The following is a 19,022-nucleotide window of genomic DNA, read 5'->3' as shown; positions in this document are numbered from 1 at the left end:
GACCTTCTTGAGCGAACGGGACCAGAGCACCATGTCAGGTCTTAGGGTGGTGGGTGCGATCTCCGGAGGAAACACAAGTTGCCGGCCAACGTCAACTAGCATTTTCCAGTCGCGGGCCAAGCGCAGCTGGTCTCGCTCTGATGGTGTAGAGCCGCTCTTCGGTGGTTTAGCCCCTTCGCGGACAAAGGTCGTCCGTAAGGGGTGTGATGCTGCTGGGGGTGGTAAGGAGTTGGTGGCAGCTCGCTTGTCCTCCAGGGCAGACGCAAGGTTTTTAAGGACTTGGTTGTGACACCAAGTGTAGTTATCCCAAGTCATAAATGGCGTGGAGCACGTGGTTACACATGGCAGCAGGGTGCTGTCTCCGGCTGAGCAACGGTACTGCGTAACTCGCCGGGAACTGTTGGCCATTGTGGTTATTTTGCAACAATATCGGCCACTTCGAGGTGTGTTCCGATCACGCGGCACTCCAATACTCGCTGCGTGTCGACCAGCCCTCCAGTCAATTGTCATGCTGGCTCGAAATTCTGCAGGATTTTTCATTCAATGTCACATATCGTAGGGGTTCTCGCCATACGAACGCCGTTGCCCTATCGCGATTGCCAGCACCCGGAGAGTGCACTTGTTTTTCTGGTTCAGGTCGTTGTCGACCGACCGGCTCGACCTCCCCCTCCCCTCTCGTTGCGTCTGCCGCGGACGCGATGGGTGGGATGGGCGACGTCCTTGTTGCACGGGATGCAACTTTGGGGCTGGACTATGAGGAATGGGGACGCCGGCAAGTGGAGGACGCATCCCTCCTTAAGTTGCTCCGGCGTGTCAGGGAGACCACCGATGGTACGGCTCCGCAGGGTGTTAACTCGTTTGTGCTGCGGGGAGGATTGCCAATGTACTGGGATGGAGGATTGCGCTGTTATGCTACTGATGTCCCTACCGCCCTGCGTGGCGAGGTTGTGTGGTCTGTGCATAAACGGCTGTTGCACCTCGGAGTGCAGAAGACGCTGGCCCCTTTTAAATTGGATTTTTATTGGCCGGCCATGGCCTCCAACGTTGAGGATCTACTTAAAGGCTCAGTGCAATGTGCCTGGTGGAAGCCACCGGCGAGATCCTGTTGCCCTCTTCTGCAATCCATCCAGGTGTCACGGGTATATGAAATTGTTGCCCTCGATATTCTCGGGCCGTTTCCCGCTTCCGCGCGTGGAAACAATACTTACCCATGGGCGTTGAGTATTTCTCATGCTGGCCTATGGCTTGGCCGCTCCCTAATCAATCGGCTGTGGCTATTACTGTTGCATTCCTTAATGGCTTTGTTCTGGATAAGGGTGCCCCTGAGCGCCTCTTGACGTATCAGGGAAAAAAATGTCCTCCACTCTGCAGCATGAGGTTTGCGATCTGCTGGAGACGAAAGAGGTACGCACGTCACCGTACCACCCGCAAGTGGATGGCATGGTCGATCGCCTACACCTCACTCTGACCTCCATGTTGAGTCACTTGGTCAGCGAGTCGCAGGTCGATTGGAATTTGCATATTCCTGCGGTTCTTTCTGCTTATAGGATGACCGCTCACACGTCCACTGGCTACTCTCCCTTCTTTTTGATGTATGGTAGAGAGTATGATCCTCCCATCGATGTCCACTTACAGGCCGCGCCTACCCCGAAGGTGTCCAAAATTTCTGACCGGATTCTGTTCACGATCAGAAAACTTTCTGAGGTGCGGAAAGCCGCCGGTATTAACTCTCGGGCCAGACAGCTTGCCAACGAGCAGCACAAAGGTGCCCGTGTTTCCCTCTGCGATTGGTCGCCGGGGGACAGGGCCTGGTTGTATTGTTCGCAGGTGCCAGTGGGCACGTCACCTAAATTTCTGCAACCTTGGAGAGGGCCGGTTGATGTGGTTCGGGTTGTGCGGCTGCAGTGTGTCCAGGTTCGGTTTGGTAAGTGGAGCTGGTTTGTGCACCCCCTCGTCTTAAGCCATTTATCATGCCGTGTGAGTTTGTTTCATCTCCATATCGAAGGGGGCGAGTGCCGGGTGTGCCCGACGAGCTGGTGCGTGCATCTGCTGTTTCTGTTCCGCCCCCAGGCGCTGCGCGACTGATGTCTCACACGTGGCCGCTCGTGTCGGCCTCGCGTGCTCGGGACGCCAAGGACCCAACGACCCAGCCTATTGCTCTTCGTGAGGAGCCGGCTTCATCGGGTCGATTTATTGTTCCCCCCGGCCCTCCCAGGGCGGTCGAGCTCAACCCGTCTGGAGGACCGGCGTCATGGACTCGTTCAAAGACTCGATTCGCGTGATTCCCGCGCATTGCACACTCCCACACTGTCATGGGCTGTCACGCTCCTGTGAGTCGTGGCGAGTATTTGGCTGATCCTGCTCGCCATCGAGTTCACGGGCGTTGTTACACGTTGTGGGTGGGACATGATGATTGTTGGGATCTCGTGTGGCGCGATTATTGGTTCGTTCGTTTTTTTTTCCTGTGTGTATATATATTGTACAATTGGGTTGGGTAATTTATTGCATTGTTATGTTTGTTGGAGCACACTTGTTGTTATGTTCTGTATGATTATATGTCGGTTGCTTACTTGGGGGGGAGTTGGCAGCCAGGACGGCCGGAAGCTACGGAGCTGGGGTGATGTAGTGACTGTGATTGTCACTGTGTGGTGCCGGGCTTACGAAGCCGCAGCGGATAATGTGTTAACATTATGTGTAGCCCGCTTAAGGGGTGTATTACCAGCCCTAGCGGCGCTTGGGTAAGCGCTGGTCAGCACGGAGGCACCACGAGCAGTGTGCGGTGTGGGCTTCCGGTGAAGGAGCGAGAGGGAGTGTCAGCCAGCCAGGGTTATGTTGGGGCATGATACGCTGGTTGACCTGCTGACACGTGACCGGATGATATTGGAGGGGGGCCACCGGTGGACGGGGACCGCTGGGCAATCACGTGGTCTAAAAGAGCTCTCAGGAGCCCTCGAGAAAGAGCTCGAGAGATCTGGAAGGAGGGCGGGGCGAAGGGCGGAGCCAGCCCCAGCCCCAGCCCAGGGGGATATAAGTGGGGCCCCGTGAGGAGCTCAGGGTTCTTTGTGTGCTGGTGTGAAGAAGATCCACGTCAGGGAGAAGAAGCCTCTAGCCACGCGGTCCGGGACCCAGCTTGTCGTCCGGGGCGGGATTGAGAAAAGTGTCTAGTTCTGCCGTAGCGTGGTTAGATGGGCATTCGAGACCAGTGTAGATTGTGTAATGTTGTGTTAAAGCTGCGTAATAAATAGTGTTGCTCCCAAGATAACGTCTGCGACTCAGTTGGACTCACTACACATGCGAACTTTCACCACCACGATGGCTGGCTTCAGATACACAATGGCACAAGTTGGCAAAGAGAACAGTAGGCTTGGTGGAAGGAATTGAGGTACAGATGCTGATAGATACGTGAGCGTCAGCGACTATTATATCCCTGCATGTGTTTGATATGCTTCCCCACAAAGCCCAGTGGTTGCGACCTTAACAATCATCCTACGTAGTGGCAAATGGGGGATATATGGAAATTATGGGACAGTTGGAGACCAACATCTGTGTCCAGCACATTAACGGTTGCTTGTTGGCTAGGGACAGAGTATTTAAATTCCCATCAAAATTGTTACGGACCAGGGGTGCATGGAATGCCGTCAGGGGAACAGCTATATATTTTTTTGCCCGTATAATGGCACCCGTACGTCGGTTCAGCTGCTGGCAATCATCAAGGAAATGCTTACAACTGGTGGCAGTGGTGGGATCACGAAGATGCCTCGATGCAGTCATTGAAAAGACCCCGACCGAGATCCCAGTGAAAAAAGAGAATAATGCGCCTCCACTCCCAGCACCATGATCTGGAGACAGCATGATCTACAGACAGAGTCGGGACGGCTCCTCGAACTGTAAGAAGATGGAAAAAGGTGAGGAGCGACTCATCTGAGAGCCCTCCACCCGGCGAGAGAAGGAGGCCCTGGGCGGACCGAGTTGATCATCTCATGCAGGCCATAATGCTACTCTTGCAACAGTTGCGGGAAGACATCGCAGATGTCACTGGGTAATGCCGGCTCTAGCGAGGCACGGCGTGCGATGTATTACCATCGCTGACACCCCTTATATGTGGGTGTAGTACGAGCCCTTGAGGAGGCTCAGTGAGCCACGTATGAATGAGTAAGCAAACTGTCTGTGTTATCTCTCTCTCTCAAATGTATCATTCTTTGGAAGAACGTTAATCAACCAGGTAGGATGTTGACTGTTGTGTTAGCCAACTCTCTGGGTTGTATTGCATTATATTTCTAAGTTTGCTATATTTGTTTTCTTATTCATTCGTACCTGATGATGCTTGCTCGTGTTGCAATGGAAACGTCGTATTCTATTATTATTTAATTTATTTTCTTTCTACGTGACTTTACCGAAAGAACCAAAGAGTAATTCCTGCAGTCACGAAAGCTTCAAATCTAGTTTGAACCACCTCACGGGGGGGATTTGCCGTGTTTGTTTCACACTTTACTTCTAATTTAGCAATCTTTGGAAGAACGTAATCAACCAGGCTATGCGTTAACTGTGTGTTAACCAACTCTCTTGGTTACATTGCATTACACTTCCTAATTTTACTAAACTTGCTTTCTCCTTACTTGTTTTGTAAGTCTATTGTTTCTTCTCCGGCCACTATGGGCTGGAATTCCACACAACTCTCTCATTGTTTTCTACCCCCCCCCCTTCCTCTATTTAAGCCCACGACACAGAGGTGTTGTCTTACTGTGTGTCTATGTGTGTGTACCTCTCTGTGTGTCTGTGTGTATTCTCTCTCTAATTGTGTGTCTGTCTGTGTGTCTCCGTGTCTGTGTTTTGTCTTTCTTTCAAATTTAGCATTATTTGGAAGAACGTTAATCAACCAGGTAGGATGTTGACTGTTGTGTTAGCTGACTCTCTGGGTTGTATTGCATTATATTTCTCAGTTTGCTATGTTTGTTTTCTCATTCATTATTACCTGATGATGGTTGCTTGTGTTGCAATCGAAATGTAGTATTATATTATTATTTAATTTATTTTCTTTCTACGTTACTGTACAGAAAGGGCCAAAGTGTACCTCTGGATTGGCAAACTGGGGTCGGGATTCCCACTGTTAACAAAGGGGACCAGAGGGTGTCCTCCAACTACAGAGGGATCACACTCCTCAGCGTCCCAGGAAAAGCCTATGGCAGAGTGCTGGAGAGGAGGCTGCACCCAGTGCTCGAGCCTCTTATTTAGGAGGAACAATGCCGATTCCGTCAGGGTCGTGGAACAAAGAACCAGCTTGAATTTGAAGCTTTCGTGACTGCAGGAATCCATACTCTTTGTTCTTTCGGTAAAGTCACGTAGGTATAAAATAAAATAAATCACGACGTTTCGGGTGGAACACAAGCGTATGTCAGACTGTTTTGAAAGGTATGAAATGGGTGAGCCCAAGGGTCATAAAGAAGTGGCCAGGGCTAGTGATGCTTGGGACCTCACTACACCAATAGGAGGCCTTGGCCGACTTCTTGGAAGTCTGTTTGGCTGCACATTTGCTTGAGGTGATTGCTTCCTAATTTCTGTCATTACAGAAGTATGGCGCCTTCACCAACCAGTAATGGCCAGCATGAATTATGATCACATGACCCACACGACCTGGGGGAGGCTGTCAATCAGCAGTGAATTGACCAAAGGGGTGTACTCTGTATGTAAGCGTAAGCCGTTCGGTACACCTGCTTCAAGTAACTCATTAAAGGCTAAGTTGACCAAGGGAAGCCGCAGAATCGCTTCAGATATTCATCACTGATGTTGGATGCGGTTAGGAACTGTACTTAGGTGACCAGTTATGAGCGTAGTGCGCCAACCACTATATCTCTGCTGTGCTCTAAAGTTACCCACGCAAACACAGGTATGCTGCACATATTCTTATTCTTAGGTTTTTTCGGTAAAAAAAACTCCACTATAAACCCTCTCACCCCATATATACAGCTATAATATACATAACTGCGTATGACTATACGTACAAAGATAACGATACGTACAAATGCATAGAAAATCACCCAGGAATGCACCAATGTCTTTGAAGCAACCAGGATTGAGCCTGGATGGTGCTTGGATTGGCGACCACCAGGCATGAACAATGTCCTGCAGGCTTCTGAGGGGCTACATTGCCAGCTGAGGGCAGTTCAGCAAAGTGCATTGTTGAACTGTGCTCTGCTCCAATGTATCGCAGTCACCAACTCGCACTGATCACATTGGTGAAGTATGGTCAGATAACCCTCATGACATGCTTGGCGTGGAGCAGTCCTCATCCAGCAGTGTATTCACACAAGTACATGTGCAAAGTGCTTGTAAGTGTACACACTGTGGGTAAGGCAGTGTTCATGGGCTCCAGGTCTCAGAAAGGGCAGAGCAGCCTCAGGTTTTTTTCCCTGCAGGACCTACAAAGAACCTTTCAACGGTCATGAATACATATCGCATGAGAAATGAACTGTACACATTTAAAACAGCGCAAATAACTAATCCAGAGTTTGATTTAAAGAAATATTGCTTGGTGATATTTGATATTTGTTTGGAAAGCCAGACTAAGTGTGTGTTATTATGTGGAAACATAGAATAGAGTCCTACTTATATCTTTTTTTTATTTAATAAAGTGTATGCATGATTAACGCACTCACCAGCATAACGAAACCGATAACGACGAGAAAGGGCAGCTGATGTCCCATCCCGTCTATGAGACAGCTCGAGTTGGTCTGAGACGCCGGGACTTTATTCCTGTGGAGACTCGGGAGTCCGATCTCTACCCCTGAGCTAGCGCTACTCTTCAGCAGTTTAGAGAGCAAATATTATCGCGTGTTCTTCAAGACTGCCAGCCCCTCACGTGAACTGCACATCTAAGTAAAGACGTTTCCACGCAGGGCATCGGAATTTGAAGCCGAACCGGTCGGAGGGGTTTTCATCTAGCAGCGCGTGACCAAAAACATTTCCTGAAAAAAAAACAGATAAGCAGACCAATGTCTCCTTCATATTTTTTTCTGCACGTACATATTTTTTTTACAACACCCAATTGTCAAACGGACTCTTGGGAGTGCATCATTTCAGAAGCATTGATTCAGTGCAAGCAAATTCCAGATACGTTTTGATATGTCTCATCATCAGTCAAGATTGCTTGAATCAATGCTGGTGAACTGTCACATGTGTAGTGATTAACTCGGAGACGATACGATTTGGAGGCACTTCTTTATTAACGAGCACCATTGGGATTAACACACTTAATATTTAGTCCATCTATTATCGGCGACACTACTTAGTAACAACAGTTGGTACGTTGTCTGACTGGTGGCGCCCCGAGATGGAAAAGACGGAGACGACGACGAGAAGAATGGTGAAGACGACAATAAGAATGGCGACGATGGACTTCAGCAGCACGACGGGGATGCCTCTCCAGCAACAGCCCCGAGGTCCCCCACAGAGGCGTGGCTGGGGCGGAGCGAGGCCACGCTGGGAGGATAAAAGGGGACCCCGAGCGGCAGCTCAGGGCTGTCACCTGGAGTGGGATCCCCTCGTCGTGCTGCTGGAGTCTGCCGCCGTCTTCACCTTCTCAGCGTCGTCAGTCAGGCAGTCTGCTAGCTGTCCTGACTGGGAGCTGTAGTTACTCTTGTGAACTGTGAAAACTATGAATAAATAGAGTGCCTCCTACTCTTAGTGTCTCTGAGTCAGTCATTACGCATGTAATAGGCAATTGTCTATGTTTAAGATATGGGTCCTAGTTCGATGCAAAATTATATAACGTATAGCTGAAAATAATTTGATGTGTTAGATAAAAAAAAACACAACTAATGTTATTTGCATTATGTACTGAATATTTTTATATGTAGTGAGTTCAACGGAGTTGCAGATGTACTCCTTGGAGGCACCACATTTATTTACACCAACACATGGGATAACTACCCCTTTACAAAATAACAACCTATGGTGGTGACCACAAGGCTAACTACACTAATTACACCGTAAATAGCGACAACGGACCGGACCACAGCTTGGGTCCTGGTCCACGTGTTGGTGACTCTGTAGGATGTAGAACGTAGAACGTAGATTTTTTTCAGGATAACAACAGCAGCCAGTCCCTCTGGGGGACCCGGCTTATATCCTCTGTCGTGTGGCTGGTTCTGCCCTTGGCCACGACCACCTTCTAGAATCATCAAGCAGGATCTCGACCCTGACACATGACCACCCCTAGCCCCCACTTGGGGACCCTGTGTAGACTTAACCGGTCACGTGTCATCTGGGGTCAACCAGAGTGCCACGGCCTATAGTAACCCCATTTCCGTGGCCGGCACTCTCACATCCTATCCTGTAGGGATCGGCACTGTACGCCAAGCGTGGTGCCATCCAGCGCTATCGATCAACGCTCACCGAGCCCCTCTAGGGCCGGTACTGCACCCTCATTCTAGTGGTGCCAGTGGTTTCAATACACCGCACGCCGTGCCTCTCGAGGGCCGGCATTACACAGTGACATCCGCGATGTCACTACATATACATTGTGTTGAAATAAGATCCATATCTCATAAATAATACCATCAAATAGAAATTGTACTTTAATTTGGTGTTATTATTATATTTAGATATTTTACATAAGTACAATGCATTTACTTATGCAAGAAACATTGATAATTTACTGCATAATTCACATACATCGATTCAAGTATAGTACTGATGACACATTGTATGTCAATATCAATGCAGAATTTGCTTATATTATCACTGCTACTGAAATGTGACTCTCCAGGCGGTAATGGGCCTGACGAGTTGTATAAAAAATATATATGCAGGATTCGTGGTGACTGTTTATCGATATTGTTATTTAAATCTCCACAACGATTCATGATTATTCGTGTGAAAATAATGTTATCAACTGAGGTGAGGAGTATGGTGTCTTCTGCGTAGCAATGGCATTTCACGCCGAAGCTCGTAATGAGGTGTTCAATAGGAGACGTGTAGGCGTGAACAGCACGAGGCCGAGAACCGAATCGTGAGAGACTCTGCATGGGAACTCGGTTTCCGCAAATGAAGAATCCCCGCTTTGACCGAAAAACTCCAGCAGCATGGGCAGTCGGACATCATCTACCGTAGGGCTGGACTGTTGATAATGAAGTGACATTCCAGAAGGCCAATAAAGGGAAGAGAGTGGATAACAGTGTAGATGGTGAAGAGATGTCAAAGATAATCTGGTGATATGAGTTCAATATCTGGCCACGTTTAACATCATTGGCGAGTTGATTATTAAATGGTCCTCGACCTCATTTCACCAACCCGGATTGTATTTTTATGCTTCTATTGTATGTTCATGAAAAATAAACTTGTGCATTTTCTTCAGTTAGGTTGCACGTTGATGAGCGTGCTGCTGACATCTTAAGGAGTCACAATATAAGTAGCTTTACATTCCGGATTGAACTCCTGTAAATGCCCACTTTTGCACCTGGAGAATGCTTGAGAGACATAATGGTCAACACGCAGCCCGACCCAGATAACCACACGTGGGATATATGAATTTGATGGGGCGTAATGTACCTCATTCTTCCAGTAGACGATAACAAAAACTTCTGGAAATTCAGTAACATTTCAAAAATATCAGGCAGACTTCAAGAAATATCAGACAAGATGCATGGATAATATGTATGTATGTAAAAATTGTTGAACTATTTGAGGTTTTAGGCAGTCTCGATTACTTTGAAGATGATTGACTGTACCCTCATTTTGTCCCCCAATAGCCTGAAAAATGTCATGTGATTTGTTTGCTTTCGTTCCGAGTGTACAATGGAATGCTAACTCGTGCTACAACTATTTGCACTGTAGCTGTTCAAGAGATAAACACCCTTGTGCCAGTGTCTGCTTAATCATACAACTTCTAGTTGGTCGCAGGTAGTTTTACCTTTAAGCTGGCTGTAAGTCATCAAAGTAAAACAAAGCACTTAAATTACGTGTAGATTTAGAATTATTATTTAATGATACAGCGTTGGCAGTTGTGCACAATCATAGATAACAAACCCTAAACACATTCCTCAATAACAGCCAGAAATAGAAAAAGCATAACTGGTGACGTTTCAGGCAATGGTTCTTCTTCAAAGCATATAAAAAATGGGTTTAATAAGAATGCCAATGATATGAACGTCACGCATTGTATGTGAAGTACCGTTGATGACTCTTGGACACCGTTGGTGAGGCACACGTATTTATTCCGTACAAGTAGTCACAACTGTGGACATACAATACTAGAGGGGGTATCGGCCCCCTCACCCGGATAGCTGGGGATACTCTGCTAGCTACCCCTGACCTACCTCCTAGTCCTCCACTAACGGGCTAGGGGAGGCTTCCTGGCCCGACACTGGTCAGTCGGGCTACGGTACCCGGAGTCCCAGAGTACTATCTCTGGTTCACGGGACCACGCCGCTGGCTCGGTCCTGCGCGGCCCTGACAAGGGCGGCGTCCCAGGGGAGTCCAGGGCTCTAGCTAGACGATCTTCGGTCTTCCCTCCTTAGCTAATACTGAGCCCCGAGCTCTCCGGCTCATCCCAATTTATACCCCCCGGAGGATCACAACTCCGGGCAACCCCCCAGGCTGCCCGGTGCAGACGTCGTTGCGGGCACCTCCCCGTGCACTCACGGAGCCCCGCCCACTGTGCTTGTTTCCCGTGTGATCCTATGCATACAGCCCTACACATACAGCCCCTCCGTAACAGCCCTACATCACCCCCCCCTGCACAGCTCGCAGCCGTCCCGGCTGCAACAATTCCAATAAAGGTTTATTTACCCCTTGAGCCCCGCGTGTGCCTCAATTTTTTCAACCATAACGCGAAGAGAACAACAACAAGAACCAGAAAACCCCGAAGGGAAAATAACCCGACGCACCCCCCCCGAATAAATACGAATTCCGTAAAAGCAACGTATATACAAATCGCAAGGAACCCCCAACACACACACAACACAACACAATGTGCCAGGAGCACACCACTGACGCAGCGCACAGTAACCATACACGTGAAAATAAAAAAAAAATTCTTCTTTTTGTGCATCACAAGAGTCTGCGCATTCTTGCGCGCGTCCTTGCCGCAGGCCCGTCACACGGGGCAACCCCGGATGGCGGACCATCCGGTGGCAGCTGTCCATTTCGAAGTGAGTCTGCGCTTGATGTCGCGAGACCCTCGGCATCCCCCGTAGGGGTTGTTGGGCGGGAGCCCGTCATTCCTGGTGCACCTGGGGGCGGGACAGCCGGCAACACGTCAGGCGAGAGCAGCAGAGACGGACCCTTTGAGTCGGCCGACCCCCCACATGTTTGGCCACGCGTGTATGGAGTGGGGCCTCGCACCGCAACGAAGGGTTTCAGTCTAGAGGGGTGCACAAACCACCGGCGCTTCCCCCATTTGATGCGAACGCACTGAGGCCGCAAAACCTCGACCACCTCGACGGGGCCCCGCCACGGCCGCACCAGTTTTGAGGAGGTCGCGAGTGGTACCTGGGGACAGTGCAGCCATGCCCTGTCCCCCGGCTTCCACTGTAGCACGTGCGCGCGACCCAGTCTGAGGCGCTCATTCGCTTTCTGACGCCTGTCGGAATTTAGCATGGCAGCATCCCGTGCCTCAGTCAATTTCGCAAGCTTAAATTTAACATGGTCGGCCAATTTAGTTTTTCCCAGCGGCGCGGGGATCTGCAGCTGTGCCCGAACAGGTGGGTCAGGTTCGCGGCCATACATGAGGAAGAAGGGTGAAAATCCCGTCGCAGCATGGGGGGCCAATCTGTATGCTGCCAGGACCCCTTGAATTTGCAAGTCCCAATCGGTCTGTGAGTCCGAAACCTGCTGCGACAACATAGACGTGATGGTTCGATGCAGACGCTCGACCATCCCGTCAGTTTGCGGGTGATAGGGAGAGGTACGAATTTTTTTCGTTCCCAGGAGCTCACAGACCTGTTGGAGGAGTTTGCCGGAAAAAAATTTTCCCTGGTCGGTCAGCAGCCGCTCCGGAGCACCTTTGTCCATGACGTAACCTTGGACAAAGGCCTCCACGATGGCTGCTGCCGACTGGTTGGCCAGGGGCCAGGCCATAGGCCAGCGCGTAAAGTATTCCACCCCGGTCAACAAATATCTATTGCCCCTAGGGGTGGCGGGAAATGGGCCCAGAATATCCAGCGCGACAAGTTCGTTCACTCTGGAGACTCTGATAGACTGCAAAGGCGGGTTTGACTCCCGTGCTGGTGGTTTTCGCTGCGCACACCGAGGGCATGATGCCAACAGATCTGCGACATCCCTCGTCATGCCTGGCCAAAAAAAATCAAGCTGGAGCAAGGCGAGGGTCTTTTGGGTACCCAGGTGGAGGAGGCGCTCATGAGCAGCCCACACCACCCTACCCCGTAACCCAGAATGGACCACCAGCCGGTGTCGATGGGATTTCCTGTCCCAATGCATCAGCAACCCCGCGTGCATTTCCCATGCGTCGGCATCACCCGTCCCCCGCCCCGCCTCCCCGGCGCGACGACGCGACGCGAGGAGGGAGGTATCCTCCATCTGGAGGCGCCCCCATTCATTAACGGGCAAACCCAGCAGGGAATCTTTTCCCTGTTGTGCGATAGAATCTGGAAGCAATGTTTCGTCGTCGGCGGCGGCCGCCAGGACCGGAACCGGCATGTCCCCTGCTGGCTTGCAACGTCCCGACCCCAGGAGGCATGCACATTCGGAGGTGGTTGGCATGCGCGACAGAGCGTCCGCGTTGGTGTGGTGAACGCCCTTACGGTAGGTGGTTTCGAAATCAAAATCCTGGAGGATCTCCAACCATCGGGACAATTGTCCCGATGGCTGTTGAACTCGCAGGGCGTACTGCAGTGCTGCATGATCTGTGCGGACGGTGAAATGCCGACCGTACAGATATGGGCGATACTGTTGGATGAAATAGACAATTGCCAACAGTTCCCTACGGGTGACACAATATCTTTGCTTCGCTGGAGACAACACCCGACTGCCGTACGCAACCACCCGTTCCACGCCGTCAACCACCTGGGAAAGCACGCCCCCAATACCCGTGTTGCTCGCATCGGTGTCGAGCAAAAATGGTTCCGAAAAATCGGGGTAAATCAAGGGAGGAGCTTTTACCAGGGCGTCCCGAAGGGAGCAGAAAGCAGCCTCCTCCTCCTGACCCCAGTGGAACCGAACCCCTTTTGATGTTAAAGCGTGTAGGGTTTTGGCAATCGTCGCAAAATCAGCGACGAACCGTCGGTAATACGACGCGAAGCCAATTAAACTCCTGACCTCTCCCACCGAGGTGGGAGTCGGCCAGGAGCTGACACACTGCGTTTTGGCGGGATCGGTAGCAATACCTGAGCGCCCCACGATGGGCCCCAAATAACGCACCGAATCGCGTAACAAATGACATTTTTGGGGTTTGAATTTCAAATTAGCAGCCCACATCTTTAGGAAAACCGCCCGCAACCTCTGGAGATGTTCGTCAAAAGTTTTACTAAAGACGATAACGTCATCCAAATAAATCAGGCACGACTCCCATTGCAATCCAGCCAAAACCAATTCCATCAAACGCTGGAAAGTTGCCGGCGCTGAGTGTAAGCCCATCGGCAACCGGTTGAATTGGAACAGGCCGTGCGGTGTACGGAAAGCAGTTTTAGGCTTTGAATCATCGTCCAGAGGAAGCTGCCAGAATCCAGAAAGTAAATCCAGTGTGGAGAACAATCGCGCTCCCGCCAAGGCGTCCAGCGATTCGTCCATCCGTGGGAGCGGGTATGCGTCGGCAACCGAAATTTTGTTAAGGCGCCGAAAATCAACGCAAAACCGCAACGAGCCGTCCTGCTTTTTAACCAGGACGATCGGCGCTCCCCAAGGGCTGGTGGAAGGAGAAATGATGTCGGCGGCTAACATGTCATCAATAGCCGATTTGACATGGTCCTTTTCGGCGGGACTTAACCGAAACGGATTCTGGCGTATTGGCGCGCTGTCACCCGTGTCAATATGGTGACGCAGCAGATGAGTGCAACCCAAATCGTTTTTGTCCCGACTGAAAACGTCGGAAAATTCCCGCAGTAGCGTTCTAAGCTGTTGGCGCTCTGAATTTGACAGGTCCGTCGATCCCGCACAAAGCGCATCGAGCCACCCTCCACCGCTGTCCGAATGTGGGTGCGGCCGGGGAGCAGTGCCGACGTGATTCGCAACAGGTTCCTCGCAGGGCACCGGCGTCGCGTGAGCAAGCACCGTCCCTTGAGGAACTACCACTGTCTGCGACCCCACATTGAGGACCGCGATGAAAGGGTCCCCGTCCCCTCTTACGACGGTATGGGCCGGAATCAAATGAGGTCCACTAACCCCGGCCCTAGATGGTCCCAGCAGAATTCCCTGGTCCCCAATGCCCTCAGCGAAGGGCCGATGAAGTTTTAGAGGCACCAACATTTGAGCTCCCGGCGGCACACGACCTGTTTTAACGACGAACGCTGGTACTGTTACGAACGCCGTCCGAGCCGCAGTAGGGGAAGGCAGGAACGCCATGCGTCGTCCCGACGGGAGCTCAATGCATCCCTGGTCTATTAAAATACGAATCGGCATTTTGCCCAAGAAGTCCGTCCCCAGCAGGCACGGAACCGCCAGCGAGGAGGAAACAAAAATCGGGCCCGACAATTTGATATCCCCGATACAAATTTGCGCTTGAATCTGTCCAATGATGCCAAGAGAGCCCCCGTTAGCAGCATAGAATGGGACGTTAACCGGCAGTAAAGGACGGCTCTGGACAGGTAGAATATTGTAAATGAGTTCGGAAATGATGGTCGCCGATGCCCCCGTATCGACCAGGATGCGTACCTCAACCCCGTCAATGTGTCCCACCACGGCCGACGACCCCGACGACGCGGCCACAACGCGATGGGCCAACACGGACCACTGCCTGGGTTCGATTTGAGTCCCCATAGTGGTGCGTGTTGGCCCGTCGCAGCGCAATGTCGGCCCCCCGTTCGTTGCGGTGTGCGAGTGTGTGACGAGTGTGTGCTTGGGCCAAACATTAGGGGTGCCGCGACTCGCCGGATTATGTTGATGGAGCTTGGGAGGAGGAGGGCCGGCGTCCTGTCGAGGCGTCGTCCCGCGCTGCCGAGGAGAGCGGCACCCCGAGGCGACATGGCCCCGGACGCCGCAGTTGAAGCAACGCGGGAGCGCCGGCGGCAATGACGGACGGTCGAAGCGGCTCGACCCATCCCGGCCCGACCGTGCTCCCGTCCCCTGCTGCCGTCGACGGTCGACGGTGTAAACCTCCTCCGCCGGGAGGGTGGCTGCAGCCACCGCACGCCCGGCCGCTGCCCTGCTGGCTTTCCGATGCTGTGACAGCAGGTTGGCGTGGAGGAGCCGAGCAGCCTGGAGGAAACTCATCTCCGTGTCCTCCTGTGCAACGACGGCGATGTCCAGGTCGTCTGCCAGCAGGAGAATTTTTTCTGTGACCATGGCGTCCACGCCGTCGTCATCCATTCGAGGGAAGGCCGTCTTCGCCAGTGCCAGGAGACTCGTCCTGTACGCCAGGGGCGACTCCTTTGCACCCCGCTGGCGATCGTAAAACTGCTGCCTGCATTCCGCTGAAGGTCGTAGACCCCGGCCAGCAACTGCAGCGCCATCTGTAGCGTGGAGCGCTTCTCCCTCGGCGCCGATGTAAGGGCGGCGAGTGCGTCGCTGTCGAGGAGCGCCGGCAGCGCGCAGAGAGCCTCAGCATCCGACCACCGTGCCATTTCTTGGTGGGCGAGGAAGCGTCGCTGGAAGCTGCCCCAGTCGCCCTCCGCGCCAACAAACTCTTTGAGCGGAGGCAGCCGTTGGTGCAGCGCAGCGGTCGCCATGGAAGCTCGCAGGCTGCTGTCCCCGTAACTCGGCTGCGCTTCGGCGCGAACGGCAGATGGTATCGCCTGTCGCAGCCGTGATGACGCTCCCTCCGCTGGCGGTGACGCGGCAGCCCCAGCGAGAGCGATGTTGGACCCGAGGTTCAGGCCGGCCACGCCCTCAGCAGCTGCTGCGGCGATGGCGGGAGATTCAAAGTTTGAATCCGTTGAGATGGCGGGAAGGCGCATCGGACGTCGGTTCTCCTCGCCCCGTGGTGGTCCACCAGCCCCCAGCCACGTGATGTGTTCGAGTGTGGCGGCAGCGGCGTAAAGCAGCTCCGCCAGCCTCGCGTGAGTCAGCCTCAGCCCTTCTGATGGCGGCTCCTCTTCATCCTGATGCCCCGGTAAGAATGCGTCCGGCCCCGGCTGCACGATGTCTTGTTGAGCCGTCTCGGGCTCGACAATTTCAGCGGTGTCCTCCACCTGCGGAACTCCGGCTCGAGCTGTCCGGCGCGTGTCCATGTTCGTAGTTGTTCTGACACCAGATGAAGTACCGTTGATGACTCTTGGACACCGTTGGTGAGGCACACGTATTTATTCCGTACAAGTAGTCACAACTGTGGACATACAATACTAGAGGGGGTATCGGCCCCCTCACCCGGATAGCTGGGGATACTCTGCTAGCTACCCCTGACCTACCTCCTAGTCCTCCACTAACGGGCTAGGGGAGGCTTCCTGGCCCGACACTGGTCAGTCGGGCTACGGTACCCGGAGTCCCAGAGTACTATCTCTGGTTCACGGGACCACGCCGCTGGCTCGGTCCTGCGCGGCCCTGACAAGGGCGGCGTCCCAGGGGAGTCCAGGGCTCTAGCTAGACGATCTTCGGTCTTCCCTCCTTAGCTAATACTGAGCCCCGAGCTCTCCGGCTCATCCCAATTTATACCCCCCGGAGGATCACAACTCCGGGCAACCCCCCAGGCTGCCCGGTGCGGACGTCGTTGCGGGCACCTCCCCGTTCACTCACGGAGCCCCGCCACTGTGCTTGTTTCCCGTGTGATCCTATGCATACAGCCCTACACATACAGCCCCTCCGTAACAGCCCTACATATGTATAGATGCATTTCCTTTTATGGCAGTGTTATTTATGAATGTGTTGATTTGTTTGAAACATGATGAAGAAGATTACAATTCGTAAAGCATAGCATTGGCAGTATAACGCTTACAAATTGCAAAGGCTTCACCACCATCTTAATTAGCATCACTCGGCGGAACCCACCTGTCTGGAAGCCTTTTGAGGGGGCGGGGGGGTGTTGTATATATGCCTTTTCCAAAAATGTATATTAAAAGTGAAATAGCCTATTTTTTACTTAATATATTTTCTTACATATATGTAGTGGCTTCACTGGAGAAACACAAGCGTGGTCAAATAATATCTCTCCAATGTGTTCACGGGTTGTATCACGTGTTGTGGAGACGCAGAACTAAATTCCCTATATCCACTGCGCCCACTTTCGTTGTTGATGCCAGAGAGCGCACCACGACTCATCAGCGATGTCTCTTTTATGAATGGCCTCTACTCGAGGGCTTGTTTCTAATTCAGAAAACCCCCAATGGCGGGAAGCCAGAATATAAAAATATTATTTTCAGAATATGTATTTATACTGGAGGAAAAATCCGATTAGCTATAAAGCTCTTATTCACAGATGTCCAGTAGTGCGGGGTGGGCTGGGGAGCGGGTGAGGAAGGAGGGGGGAGGGAGAGAGGTGTGGGCTGGGAGAGGCGGTTGAGAATGCCTCGACTGAACAGTTGAGGGGTGATGTCACCGTGACAGGGGTCGGGTATAAGCTGAGCAACCATTGGAAGGACATGATTAACCAGCGCAGCGACCAGCTCCACAAACTGGTCTGACCAGTCTTCCTCCCGCCGCCGGCCCCCGCCGCCGGCCCCCGCCGCCGGCCCCCGCCGCCGGCCCCCGCCGCCGGCCCCCGCCGCCGGCCCCCGCCGCCGGCCCCCGCCGCCGGCCCCCGCCGCCGGCCCCCGCCGCCGGCCCCCGCCGCCGGCCCCCGCCGCCGGCCCCCGCCGCCGGCCCCCGCCGCCGGCCCCCGCCGCCGGCCCCCGCCGCCGGCCCCCGCCGCCGGCCCCCGCCGCCGGCCCCCGCCGCCGGCCCCCGCCGCCGGCTCCAGCAGCTGAGCAACCATTGATTAACCAGCGCAGCGACCAGCTCCACAACCTGGTCTGACCAGTCTTCCTCCCGCCGCCGGCTCCAGCAGCAGCTGGCCTCACAGTAGCGAGCTCCACAATAGGAGCGAGCTCCGCACCCTAACACGTTAGCACGGCCATCTTTTGGATCACTAACACAGCTGCTTTTGTCACACATGGACATGCAACCACCGGCATGACTGCATCGACTTGCTCATCTCTCATTGACTTTAACATGCTATTCTCATTAACTTCGCTCATTGACTTTAACATGCTTTTCTCATTAACTTTAACATGCTTTTCTTGGTTACACATAGACTGACATTAACTTCAATCTTGATTTGAAGCTTTCGGGACGGCAGGAATCCATACTCTTTGTTTCTTTCTTTGATTATTTCGGTAAAGTCACTTACGTGATCATCATGAGGCCTCCTTTGCCAGTACCAAAATATACTAATAGGGTTTTTCCCCTTTTTTATGGCAACAAAACTGACACCTTTTGCAAGGAATCATGTTAACATTAACCACAATACTTGCAGTCAAATGCAAACAAAAAACAATACTATGATAATTTATGCATTATCCTTGAAACTGATTGGTCCACACCAGAGACAACTTTTCTTAGAGCCTAGTCTCATATGGTGTTCGACCAGATGACGTCAAAAGGCGCAAAAAAGAACCAAATAGTATGACATTAACTTGCTAATTTTTGTTTCTTTAAATTTTACATGCTTCTCTCATCAAAATACATATGCCAATACTACATGCTAATCTGAGCTCTTATGCACTAAGGAAGCTCATTAACTTTGCACTATAATCCAACATGCAAGTCTAAGTTCATTTCCTTTAACATGCCACGCTATTTATTACCTTTACACTATAATACGCCAATAACACTACTTCGGCTACCTTTGTTCTCAAAAACTTTTATATACTCTTGCTGGTAACAGCTTCTCTTCACAAGGCAGCATACATCATGCTGCTCGCAGCAGACATCGCGGCTATCGA

The sequence above is a fragment of the Lampetra fluviatilis genome, chromosome 45 (assembly GCF_964198595.1).
Source record: "Lampetra fluviatilis chromosome 45, kcLamFluv1.1, whole genome shotgun sequence".
Lineage (NCBI taxonomy): Eukaryota > Metazoa > Chordata > Hyperoartia > Petromyzontiformes > Petromyzontidae > Lampetra > Lampetra fluviatilis.
The sequence above is the reverse complement of the archived record's forward strand: the minus strand, read 5'-3'. Positions refer to the sequence as shown.